The sequence below is a fragment of the Mobula hypostoma genome, chromosome 8, assembly GCF_963921235.1.
Source record: "Mobula hypostoma chromosome 8, sMobHyp1.1, whole genome shotgun sequence".
Lineage (NCBI taxonomy): Eukaryota > Metazoa > Chordata > Chondrichthyes > Myliobatiformes > Myliobatidae > Mobula > Mobula hypostoma.
Window position 1 is genome coordinate 46986493 of NC_086104.1, and position 14107 is coordinate 47000599.

At 41.2% G+C, this 14107-nt stretch overlaps 1 protein-coding gene across 1 annotated transcript in view; it reads right to left on the reverse strand.

Moving 5' to 3' along the window:
- Window positions 1-14107, reverse strand: part of kcnk2a (potassium channel, subfamily K, member 2a) — a 135342-nt gene that overhangs the window by 85147 nt on the left and 36088 nt on the right. The gene's annotated exons all lie outside the window — the stretch shown is intronic.

Consider the following 14107-nt stretch of genomic DNA (forward strand, 5'->3'; position numbering starts at 1 on the left):
TTCAGGCCCACAGCAAAAGATTTTCCAGCCTCCCCGACGACACTCGAGTCTCCTGCCATGACACCGACCCTCGATCCACCCATCTCCAGAGCCCCGAGATCTTAGGCTTCCAAATATGATCGAAATTCTCAGACCAAACCCTTAGCATGTCGAATAGCGGCCAGTCATGGAACCCCGAGAACAGGTCCCATTCCTGCAAAGAACCGAAGCCTGTGTATAACTCTAGGTCAGGGTCTTAAAGGAGGTCATTGTCTGAAGGTCATAACGATCCTTTGGATGAGGACTATCTTTAACCCAGAGCTCTGACAGTAACACAAATGAAGATGCATTTCTTAAAAAACATTGACTGGAGTTAATCCACCTTTCAGCTCACAGCACAGTGTCAAACCTTCAGGGAGTGGAACACTGACAGAAGGTAAATTAAATATAGCTCCAGTCAGGAGAATGCCACAGATCTGGGTGACATGTTTTTGTGTCATCATGCATGAATTGAAAATGAATAGAATTAATAGTCTTACATTTGAAGACATTAAATAGCTTCACAGAGCTAATGACACATTGAATCTGGTGAGGCCTACTTTCTGCACGAACACCACCTGTAGTTTCAAGATATCCAAGAAAGGTCTGAGCCAATTGCTTCAGCAAGCATGATATCCATACGTCCTGCCTAATACCATGATGGTCTGCAGACAGACCAACACTGAAGGGGTAGGGGAAGTGGAAATTGAGAGAACACACAGCAGTTCTCATCGAGGGATCAGCAGTGGAAAGGGTGAGCAGATTCAAGTTCCTGGGTGTCAACACCTCTGAAGATCTATCCTGGGCCCAACATATTGATGCAATTACAAAGACAGCACTCCAGCACCTATACTTCATTAGGAGTTTGAGGAGATTTAGTATGTCACCAAAGGCTCTAGCAAATCCTTCCTCACCATTGAGAATATCCTTTAAAAGCAATGCCTTAAGGTGGCAGCATCCAGCATGAAGTACCCTGACCATCCAGAACATGCCCTTTTCTCATTACTACCACTAATCAGGAGGTCCAGAAACCCAAAGACACACTTCTTCCCCTCTGCCATCGGATTTCTGACTAGACCATGAACCCATGAATATTACCTCACTATTTTGCTCGATCTATATTTTATATATTCTTATTGTAATTTATGGTAATTTTTTATGTATCACACTGTACTGCTGCTGCAAAACAATAAATTTCAGGAAGTACGTCAGTGATAAAAAACCTGATTCTGATATTCCTGGTGGCAATCTGAAAGGAGCTGGAGGCAAAGTAACTCAATTACAGTGCTCTGGCCGGAGTCGTTGGCCACACATCTTCTTGAAGAATGTGCATCCACTCTGTCACTACCTTCTACCTAGTGTTCCTCAGACAAATGCAAAAAAAAAAAGTCATTTTCAGCCTATGAATCCTGTTAGGAATAGTAAAAATTCTTGCAAGCTATACCCATTTCAATTATAATCACACCCCTACCACTCAGTCTGCTGTTTTCTCCAGCTCCATGAGGACAACTTACTTTTCTGGCATCAGGTGAAATTTTGGGGCAGAATTTGCTCTCCTTATTCTGCCCATTTTGAATTGTGTTTCTTTTTTGAGTATAGGTTCATCTACCACTGGCAGACAGTTTGACCAGAATTGAAAATACACTTTAGAATGGAAGTTGGTGTTTGAAAGCTGTCCTTCCATACACAAGGAAACACAACAAAGACTGCAGACTTCTCTACACAAGCTTTGCGCATTTTCCAACCAATCTGATCATGCCACTTGTACACTAAGTGTTTTAGCAACTGAACAAAGAAAGCAAAATTCTTCTAGACTTGCTGAAATTGGACAGTACTTTATCAGCAGAAGCAGAAATTGATGGTTGAATGCTCCTTGTCTGCTCTAATGCACTCATATTTCAGTTTCCAGTCATACAGCAATGATGACAGAGCTAATAGTAGGTCTCCTCTCTAAGCATTCAGGTGAATTGTGGCAAATGACAAAAAAAAAGAGAAGGCAGATAAAGAAATAAGCATGAAAAGGATTACACTAGCAAGTTATAGAAAGCCATAATCCTAATGTAAGGTGCAGAATTTGATAGTTTGTGAGGAGAAATAAAGAATTTTGACCACTCGAATCACGGCACGTAATTAACTCACAACCATTCAACCCACTGCAAGACTGACAAAAAAAACCTGTGCTACCATATCACTCTTATTGATCATCAAGCTAACACCAGCTGTACTGGTTTTTTTTTGTCTTAGCACATAACAAAACATCCAATTTCATGAGAGTTTAGTTAGGCTAGTTTGCACTGACTGAAGTCATATTAATTGAAAGGAAAGGTAATTGGCCAAACTATTTTTGGAAATCATTTCACGGGTATGGGAGTCATAAAGGAGTACAGAGGAAGAGAGAAGACATTTTCATTTTCAGATGCAAATTTGATTGCTTTGACTATGGAAGAGAGAGATCCACTGTGCACAGCAAGCAAGGATGACATGTAAGTCCATGATCAAGTGGCGGTTGGAAAAGAACTTGGAACCATCTGTTCCATTTTGAAAACAGTGGCTAATTCTGTTTGAATAATAGTGGACTCAGCTATCATGTAGAGCGTGATCAGCAAAGTTGCAGATTTTATTAGAACACAGTTCTGGAAGAATAGATTTCTGAAAATTCAAATTCATGTGGCTTATTTAGGGAATAGCAATGGGTCAGTCCATGGAGTACAAACTGCCTTTTATATCTCTGGATTACAACATACAAGAGCTTTCCATTACTGCTGTATTAAGGTTTTTGCAGTTCCTGCCAAGCAGTTAGCCCAGACTGCGCACTAATGGAGAAACATTGCAGTCTAAAGCTGGGTATTCAAAGCCCAGAGCAAAATCAGCCATCTCTGGAGAAACTGAATATGGTGAAGATGTTTTTCCTGCCTAGCCACTCAAGGACAAGGGGTCACAGACTCAAATTAGGGTTAGGACTGAAATGAAGGACTGCAACTTCTTTCAGAATCCAGTGAAACCATGGTATTCCCTCCCAAGAAATAATACTGTGGAAAACATGTTACTAAGTATATTTACAAAGTAGGGAAATAATTTTCTTGTCATAACAAGCATCAAAGTTTCTGGAAAGTGTGGGATTATGATTTTCAGGTAAATGATTAGCCATCATCATACTGGAGTAGGTTGAAAGGGAAGAATTAGCACTCAGATCTGCAGATGGATCTTCAACTTCCTCACAGACAGGACACAGGCTGTAAAAATAGGGGACAAGCTCTCCTCTACAATCACTCTGACCACCGGTGCCCCACAAGGCTGTGTACTCAGCTCCCTGCACGCCCATGATTGTGTAGCCAAGTTTCCATCAAACTCAATATATAAGTTTGCTGATGACACAACAATTGTAGGCCGTATCTCGGGTAATGATGAGTTTGAGTACAGAGAGGAAATTAAGAACCTGGTGGCACAGTGCAAAGACAATAACCTATCCCTCAACGGCAGCAAGACGAAGGAATTCGTTGTTGACTTCAAAAGGAGTAACAGATTGCACAACCCCATTTACATCAGTGGTGCGCAAGTGGAACAGGTCAAGAGCTTTAAGTTCCTCAGGGTCAATATCATAAATGACCACACTTGTTCCAACCAAGCAGATTCCACTGCCAAGAAGGCCCACCAGTGCCTTTACTTCCTGAAGAAACTAAAGAAATTTGGCCCGTCACCTAAAAACCTCACTAATGTTTCTAGATGCACTGTAGAAAGCATTCTTCTAGGGTGCGTCACAGCCTGGTATGGAAGTTGTCCTGTCCAAGACCGGAAGAAGCTGCAGAAGATTGGGAACACGGCACAGCACATCACGCAAACCAATCTTCCGTCCTTGGACTCACTTTACACTGCATGCTGTCGGAGCAGTACTGCCAATATAATCAAGGACACGACCCACCTAGCCAACACATTTTTCGTCCCTCTTCCCTCCGGGAGAAGGCTCAGGAGCTTGAAGACTCGTATGGCCAGATTTGGGAACAGCTTCTTTCCATCTGTGATAAGACTGCTGAACTGATCCTGACCCAGATCTGGGCCGTACCCTCCAAATATCCGGACCTGCCTCTTGGTTTTTTGCACTACCTTACCTTCCATTTTTCTATTTTCTATTTATGATTTATAGTTTAAATTTTTAATATTTACTATCGATTTGTAATTCAGGGAGCGGGAAGCACAGAATCAAGTATCGCTGTGATGATTGTACATTCTAGTATCAATTGTTTGGCGACAATAAAGTATAAAGAATGGCTGAATCCTACCTCTGTCATCTTTCTTTCTATGAACCTGGAAGACCAGCACACAGTGCGTGCAAGTGGGTGTGGTTCACAGTGATACTGTTTCATTGAATTGAGTATTCAGGAAGTCAAAACCATAATGGGGTTATGAGCAACCAGAGGAAAATGAATACAGGAAATGCTATAGGTCTAGAGGTATTCAAAATTCAAAGTACCTTTATTATCAAAGAATGTGTGAATTATACACCTTGAGATTTGTTTGTTCACTGGCAGCCACAAAGCAAAAAAATCTGAAGAACCCAATTAAAAAAGGAAAGACCATAATCACTGCAAGAGAACAGGAGGGAAACGACACACACACACACACACACACAATAGATGCAAACAAATGATTGATGACTTTTCCCACTCATCCAGGATGTAGGCAAGCTTAAATTGACTAAGATGGAAGGAAGCTCCTGTTAGGAAACGAATTAGGGCAAGTGACAAAAGTCTGTGTAGGGGAGCACTTTGGTTCCAGTGATCATAACGCCATTAGTTTCCATTTGATCATGGACAAGGATAGATCTGGTCCTAGGGTTGAGGTTCTGAACTGGAAGGCGGCCAAATTTGAAGAAATGAGAAAGGATCTAAAAAGCGTGGATTGGGACGGGTTGTTCTCTGGCAAAGATGTGATTGGTAGGTGGGAAGCCTTCAAAGGGGAAATTTTGAGAGTGCAGAGTTTGTATGTTCCTGTCAGGAATAAAGGCAAATTGAATAGGAATAAGGAACCTTGGTTCTCAAGGGATATTGCAACTCTGATAAAGAAGAAGAGGGAGTTGTATGAAATGTATAGGAAACAGGGGGTAAATCAGGTGCTTGAGGAGTATAAGAAGTGCAAGAAAATACTTAAGAAAGAAATCAGGAGGGCTAAAAGAAGACATGAGGTTGCCTTGGCAGTCAAAGTGAAGGATAATCCAAAGAGCTTTTACAAGTAAATTAAGAGCAAAAGGATTGTAAGGGATAAAATAGGTCCTCTTGAAGATCAGAGTGGTCGGCTTTGTGTGGAACCAAAGGAAATGGGGGAGCTCTTAAATAGGTTTTTTGCGTCTGTATTTACTAAGGAAGCTGGCATGAAATCTATGGAATTGAGGGAATCAAGTAGTGAGACCATGGAAACTGTACAGATTGAAGAGGGGGTGCTTGCTGTCTTGAGGAAAATTAAAGTGGATAAATCCCTGGGACCTGACAGAGTGTTCCCTCAGACCTTGAAGGATTCTAGTGTTGAAATTGCGGGGGCCCTGGCAGAAATATTTAAAATGTCGCTGTCTACGGGTGAAATGCCGGAGGATTGGAGAGTGGCGCATGTTGTTCCGTTGTTTAAAAAAAGGATCAAAAAGTAATCTGGGAAATTATAGGCCGGTGAGTTTAACGTCAGTAGTAGGTAAGTTATTGGAGGGAGTACTAAGAGACAGAATCTACAAGCATTTGGATAGACAGGGGCTTATTAGGGAGAGGCAACATGGCTTTGTGCGTGGTAGGTCATGTTTGACCAATCTGTTGGAGGTTTTCGAGGAGGTTACCAGGAAAGTGGATGAAGGGAAGGCAGTGGATATTGTCTACATGGACTTCAGTAAAGCCTTTGACAAGCTCCCGCATGGGAGGTTAGTTAGGAAAATTCAGTCGCTAGGTATACATGGAGAGGTGGTAAATTGGTTTAGACATTGGCTCAATGGAAGAAGCCAGAGAGTGGTGGTAGAGAATTGCTTCTCTGAGTGGAGGCCTGTGACTAGTGGTGTGCCACAGGGATCAGTGCTGGGTCCGTTGTTATTTGTCATCTATATCAATGACCTGGATGATAATGTGGTAAATTGGATCAGCAAGTTTGCTGATGATACAAAGATTGGAGCTGTAGTAGACAGTGAGGAAGGTTTTCAGAGCCTGCAGAGGGACTTGGACCAGCTGGAAAAATGGGCTAAAAAATGGCAGATGGAGTTTAATACTGACAAGTGTGAGGTATTGCACGTTGGAAGGACAAACCAACGTAGAACATACAGGGTTAATGGTATGGCACTGAGGAGTGCAGTGGAACAGAGGGATCTGGGAATACAGATACAAAATTCCCTAAAAGTGGCGTCACAGGTAGATAGGGTCGTAACGAGAGCTTTTGGTACATTGGCCTTTATTAATCAAAGTATTGAGTATAAGAGCTGGAATGTTATGATGAGGTTGTATAAGGCATTGGTGAGGCCGAATCTGGAGTATTGTGTTCAGTTTTGGTCACCAAATTACAGGAAGGATATAAATAAGGTTGAAAGAGTGCAGAGAAGGTTTACAAGGATGTTGCCGGGACTTGAGAAACTCAGTTACAGAGAAAGGTTGAATAGGTTAGGACTTTATTCCCTGGAGCGTAGAAGAATGAGGGGAGATTTGATAGAGGTATATAAAATTATGATGGGTATAGATAGAGTGAATGCAAGCAGGCTTTTTCCACTGAGGCAAGGGGAGAAAAAAACCAGAGGACATGGGTTAAGGGTGAGGGGGGAAAAGTTTAAAGGGAACATTGGGGGGGGGCTTCTTCACACAGAGAGTGGTGGGAGTATGGAATGAGCTGCCAGACGAGGTGGTAAATGCGGGTTCTTTTTTAACAGTTAAGAATAAATTGGACAGATACATGGACGGGAGGTGTATGGAGGGATATGGTCCGTGTGCAAGTCAGTGGGACTAGACAGAAAATGGTTCAGCACAGCCAAGAAGGGCCTAAGGGCCTGTTTCTGTGCTGTAGTTTCTATGGTTCTATGGTTCTAAGCTCCATTCTTGAGTTGCTATAGTGCTTGTTCCTATGAGTTCCAGGGATGATCCAGCAATAAGCAGAAATGGTGCATGAATTAGAGGTAAATTTAAATATGGTGAAGTCACACAATTGCTAGCTTTGTTCTCCAAGTAGCTTCCAGAGGCTGTGTGTTTTACAGGCGTTATCAATGAAAATCCCTTGAAATCTATTGTGCAGATAGTGCAAACTACAGGAGGCTGGTGGTCTTAGTCATGAATGTTTTAGGAACACACTCAACATTTTAGAAACAGCTTCCTCCACTCTGCCATCAGATTTCTGAATGGTCTATGAACTCAAACATTTCCTCATTATTTTTGCTCTCTTTTTGCACCATATTCATATATTTCTTATTGCAGTATATATTTTAGGTATTGTACAGTAATTCAGCCACAAAACAATAAATTTCCCAATAATTTCTGATTCTCATCAGGATAATGGACAAAGTGTTTAGCAAACAGACTGTTTAAACTGGGAATTCATCTTGAGTTTTGAAGCTGTATGCATTGGACAATGAAGAATATCTCATCATATTCCTGTCTTGTATTTTTTTAGGCAGCAGAAAATCTCACTAAATCTAGGAGATGCCTCACTGCTTGAACAATGATAGGCTGTTGAAGCTATGGTTGTGACTGTTTGATCAAGTTAAGTTTTTGGTGAACTGTGGTCAGATGTAGATGATGGAGGGATTATGGTAATGGCAGTATTCTTAAAGATGAAAGGAAAGGGATTAGCCTCTTGCATACAGTTTCTTCCTGCTCTGAGTCATAATTATGATTTGCAGATATTACTTATCAGCATTAACATGATTGCTGTTCAGAACTTGCACCCACTTCCTAAGCTTTATTAATAATGCTTAGACTTCTCATTGGAATCACCAATGTTTGATGGTCAACTAAGGACCTCTTGTCACCTCTTCATATGCTCTTCCTCCATTGGGCAATGATTGACAAGGTCAAATTGTGCAGAATGAGAAAACCTCAGCAAAGCAAAAGGTTGATCCAGCCATCTATATGGATGCCGATAAACCTCATGAATAGTGACATACCCCTAGACACCTCCTTATATACGCTATCGGGAGCAGAACATAGTGGGGCTTAATGCTTGATCCTGATTGGCTAGATCTGAATTGCCTATTCCTGTTTGGTTAGTCTGAATTGGCCTTGTTCTGATTGGTAGATTTTTTTTTAGGGCAAAACCCCTTTAGCAATATCCCAGACTGGAGCAGGTGGGGGACCTAAATGTAGATTCTAAGAGTGTAGAGGTAGCACCAGTTGGGGACCACACATTCCTAAAGGTTTGGCCTAAAAAATTGTCCAATGCTTGTTGCAATCCTGCCTTGTGATATTGGTAAATATCTAAGATTTTCATTGAACACTCTAATCTAATAAGGTGGCATGATAGTGTAGAAGTTAGGGTAATGCTTTACAGTGCCAGTGAATAGTGATCGTGGTTCAATTACCTCTACTGTCTAAGGAGATTATACATTCTCCCCATGACAGCATAGGTTTCCACCCGATGCTCCAATTTCCTCCCATACTTCAAAGATATATGGGTTAGGATTAGTAAGCTGCGGGCATGCTATGTTAGTGCCAGAAGCATGTGACACTTGTAGGCTGCTCCACCACCCCACCCCCTGACAAGCACATATTCTGATTGTGCTGGTCATTAATACAAACTAATCATTTCACTGTATATATTTTGTTCCCTTCACCTCCCCCGCCCCCCCCCCCACCACCGCCATCACCCCCAGGAGAGAAGATGAATTTCTTGCAAAGTATTACTAAGATTACTAAGATGTGAAACTTCTGACTGGAAAGAGCAGATTACAAAAAAAAATGAAAGGTTAGCTATGATATCACAATGGTATGAGCAGAGTTACACCTTGTAACAAATCCCAGTAACCAACACCTTGTAGAATTTCAGTCTCCACTGAAGTGTGGGTGGAAGATATTTGCTTTGTAAGGATCGACCTATGCTTGCCAGCGACGTGGTGCAGGATTAGGCCATCCCTTCGCTTGTACTCTCTCTGCCTTTGGTGAAACCATGGCAGATCTTTTATCCTCAAACCACTTTCCTGAACTAATCCCACATCCTTTGATACAAATAAAATCTAAAATCTCTGTCACTCTTTGCTTTGAATATACTCTGCAACTGAGCTGCCACAAAAAATATATACTCTTGAAGAATTTTCTCATCTCTGTCCTGAATGTGACAACTCGTTGTAGGTATCCCAAGAGAATGGGCTCCAGTCCGCTTAATCTTTTCCCTACTACAAAAGCATTATCTGAGGAATCAAGCAGATGACCATTTTTTGCACCTTTCACTGGCAGTATAAATTCCCTTTGGTAGGAAAGATCAGATCAGAGCACAATAGTCCAGTTGTATTTGGAACATATCTTCACCTTCCACATCTTCTTTCAACAGAAGCTATCATTGTACTTGTCTTTCTGACTGCATGCCATAGGTTATGTTGAAATGTATTGATTCATGAACCCAGAATGGTAGTTGGAATCTGGCATGCACTGCTTGTGTGGGTGGTGGGGGCAGATCCTGGATGGATCTAGGCGAACAGTGGATTGCCGAAGCATAGAAGACCATAGACCAATGGGTAGTTACGGATTTAGTTTGGATGAGCTAATTGTTGGTAAGTATGATGGGGGCCTGATTCTGTGCAGATTCATAGATCCTACGAATCTAGGATTGTTTACTCTGAACTATTGTTCTGCTTTTATTTGCTGAGTGGCAGGATTGGCTCTAAAAATGTGCCTTTGAGATTCACAACCAAAATAAACAAGCACCTATACAGCTGCCAAACAAATCAGTGCAACACTGTAGTAGAACTTGTGGTGAGCCTTGGACTATGGCTGGCATGCTAGTCAGCTATCAGCACAACAATATTGAAAGAAGTTTCTAAACAAAAGTGAGCATTTTATTCTGGCCAGCAGCAAAGTAAGCTAATATGCAAATTTCACTTCATATGCATTCAATGACATCACCACATTTTACAAACACATTTACATATTATACATTAACATACCACATACAAAGCCTAATTTGAAAATACACTTCTTACATTAATATCCACTGGGAAACCTGATTATGTCCATAACAGGTGGTAATTATAAAAGTACTTCAACAGGAAAGACTGATTAGTTCCTACCTATGTGTGAAAATAGAAATACTCTCCAGATTTTTCCTGTTTTGTAACAACCATTGTTACACTTGTCCAAATTTTCCATTAAATGTACCCAAAGAAACATTGCTTATTCAGCTGTGTAACTGGCTTCCAGAATATACAACATTTGACTGCTGAGGCATTTTTTTTCTAGAGAATGTGTTGCATCTGATTTTGTTTTCAAATTCGGATTAATTATTCTTTAATTATGAATTTAATTAATTAATTTATTCCTTTCGTTAGCTTTTTAAAATTAAAAAATGGAAAATTAAACAATTGAATGATAAGCAAATATTCTATCCCAGTCTATAATTTCCTTTGCTGAGAAAGAGCAAAGGTCTTGCTCAAATTTCAGTAAGATCTCCCCTCAATCTTCTAAACTCCAAAGAATATGGATCTAATATATTTATCCACTCATAACAGCAGACTCCTATTGTCCCAGGAGTTAACTTAGTCAAAGTAAATTTTATCAAAATACAAATATGTCACCAATTACTGCCCTGAGATTCATTTTCTTGCAGGCATTCAAAGTAGAACAAAGAATTTCCTTTGGATTACTTCCAATGCACTTCTTTCAATTCAGAGGATTAAAACTATGCCCCATATTGTGTCTGTGGTCTCTTTAATATACTGTGCAAGTGAAACTATACTTCCCTACTTTTAAACACCAAAACTGTTGCAATGAAGGCTGGCATGTTGTTTACCTTCCTAACCATTCGCTGCACCTGCCTGTTGACATACAGCAGTTTCTGCACAAGAACATCTATATCCTTCTGTATTTTACTCCTTAGCCTTCATTTCGATCAGTGGTCCACAGACCCTTTGGTTAATGGTAGAGGTCCATGGCACAAGAAAGGTTGGGAACCCTTTATTTAGATTATGGTCTGCCTTAATTGGACCATCGGTTACTCAGGGCAGATACCTATTATTTGGGATAAATCTTAAAGAACACAAACTAAGAGAAAATGGCCTGAATGCCCTTTATTTGGGGCTTTTTGCCACTTAATTTGTCGGAGGTGATTAGGGAGATTGAGGTGAAGGAACCCTTAGGAGGCAGTGATCATAACATGATTGAGTTCACTGTGAAATTTGAAATAGAGAAGCCGAAATCTGATGTGTTGGTATTCCAGTGGAGTAAAGGAAATTATAGTGGCATGAGAGAGGAACTGGCCAAATTTGACTGGAAAGGGACACTGGCAGGAAGGACAACAGAGCAGCAGTGGCTGGAGTTTATGCGAGAAGTGAGGAAGGTGCAAGACAGGTATAATCCAAAAAAGAAGGAATTTTCGAATGGAAAAAGGATGCAACTGTGGCTGACAAGAGAAGTCAAAGCCAAAATTAAAGCAAAGAAGAGGGCATACAAGGAAGCAAAAAATAGTGGGAAGACAGAGGATTGGGAAGCTTTTAAAAGCTTACAAAAGGAAACTAAGAAGGTTATTAAGAGGGAAAAGATGAACTATGAAAGGAAGCTAGCAAATAATATCAAAGAGGATACTAAAAGCTTTTTCAAGTATATAAAGAGTAAAAGACAGGTGAGAGTAGATATAGAACTGATAGAAAATGATGCTGGAGAAATTGTAATGGGAGATAAGGAGATGGCAGAGGAACTGAACAAGTATTTTGCATCAGTCTTCACTGAGGAAGACATCAGCAGTATACCAGACACTCAAGGGTGGCAAGGAAGAGAAGTGTGCGCAGTCATAATTACGACAGAGAAAGTACTCAGGAAGCTGAATAGTCTAAAGGTAGATAAATCTCCTGATCCAGATGGAATGCACCCGCGTGTTCTGAAGGAAGTAGCTTGGAGATTGCGGAGGCATCAGCGATGATCTTTCAAGAGTCAATAGATTCTCGCATGGTTCTGGAAGACTGGAAGGTTGCAAATGTCACTCCACTATTTAAGAAGGGGGCAGGGAAACAAAAAAGAAATTATAGACCTGTTAGCTTGACATCGGTGGTTGGGAAGTTGTTGGAGTCGATTGTCAAGGATGAGGTTACAGAGTACCTGGAGGCATATGACAAGATAGGCAGAACTCAGCATGGATTCCTTAAAGGAAAATCCTGCCTGACAAACCTATTACAATTTTTTGAGGAAATTACCAGTAGGCTAGACAAGGGAATTGCAGTGGATGTTGTATATTTGGATTTTCAGAAGGCCTTTGACAAGGTGCCAAACATGACGCTACTTAACAAGATAAGAGCCCATGGAATTACAGGAAAGTTACATACGTGGATAGAGCGTTGGCTGATTGGCAGGAAACAGAGTGGGAATAAAGGGGTCCTATTCTGGTTGGCTGCTGGTTACCAGTGGTGTTCCACAGGGGTCCATGCTGGGGCCACTTCTTTTTACATTGTACATCAACGATTTGGATTATGGAATAGATGGCTTTGTGGCTAAGTTTGCTGATGATACAAAGATAGGTGGAGGGGCCGGTAGTGCTGAGGAAACGGAGAGTCTGCAGAAAGACTTGGATAGATTGGAAGAATGGGCAAAGAAGTGGCAAATGAAGTACAATCAACATACATCAAAGTTGCTGGTGAACGCAGCAGGCCAAGCAGCATCTATAGGAAGAGGCGCAGTCGACGTTTCAGGCCGAGACCCTTCGTCAGGACTAACTACAATGAAGTACAATGTTGGAAAGTGTATGGTTATGCACCTTGGCAGAAGAAATAAACAGGCAGACTATTATTTAAATGCGGAGAGAATTTAAAGTTCTGAGATGCAACGGGACTTGAGAGTCCTTGTACAGGATACACTTAAGGTTAACCTCCAGGTTGAGTCCGTGGTGAAGGCGGTGAATGCAATGTTGGCATTCATTTCTAGAGGAATAGAGTATAGGAGCAGGGATGTGATGTTGAGGCTCTATAAGGCACTGTAGAGACCTCACTTGGAGTACTGTGGGCAGTTTTCATCTCCTTATTTAAGAAAGGATGTGCTGACGTTGGAGAGGGTACAGAGAAGATTCACTGGAATGATTCCGGGAATGAGAGGGTTAACATATGAGCAATGTTTGTCCGCTCTTGGACTGTATTCCTTGGAGTTTAGAAGAATGAGGGGGGACCTCATAGAAACATTTTGAATGTTGAAAGGCATGGACAGAGTGGATGTGGCAAAGTTGTTTCCCATGATGGGGGAGTCTAGTACGAGAGAGCATGACTTAAGGATTGAAGGGCGCCCATTCAGAACACAAATGTGAAGAAATTTTTTTAGCCAGAGGGTGGTGAATCTATGGAATTTGTTGCCACGGGCGGCAGTGGAGGCCAAGTCATTGGTTGTATTTAAGGCAGAGATTGATAGATATCTGAGTAGCCAGGGCATCAAAGGTTATGGTGAGAAGGCGGGCAGTGGGACTAAATGTGAGAATGGATCAGCTCACGATAAAATGGCGGAGCAGACTCAATGGGCCAAATGGCTGACTTCTGCTCCTTTGTCTTATGGTCTTAACTGTTGCCAAACAGTTCCTAACTAGCATCAGTTGCATGCACTTGTGTAGCTGCTAGTCATTACACCATTCTTACAGTGAAAGTTTTTAAGAGTGTCAGTTGTGTGCTTGTGTTCAAAAAGCAGTAATTTTTGTCACTGATAGTTGGCGAGAAATAATCAGCAAGACAATTCAGAACCCTTTGCTCACTGCAGTTTCAAACATTCAGGTTTGGAAATGCCAGATATAGCCGGACATTAAACAGTTTCACTACTTCAACAAGTTAGGCACAACGGAGAATCGACAAAATAAAGATTGAGGATGCAAACATCAATAGCATTATGTGAAGGCAGTCCATTATCTACACTAGTTATCTGTGCCAATTTTCTTCATCTACAGTCAATCAAAAGAATGTGGCCGTGAACAC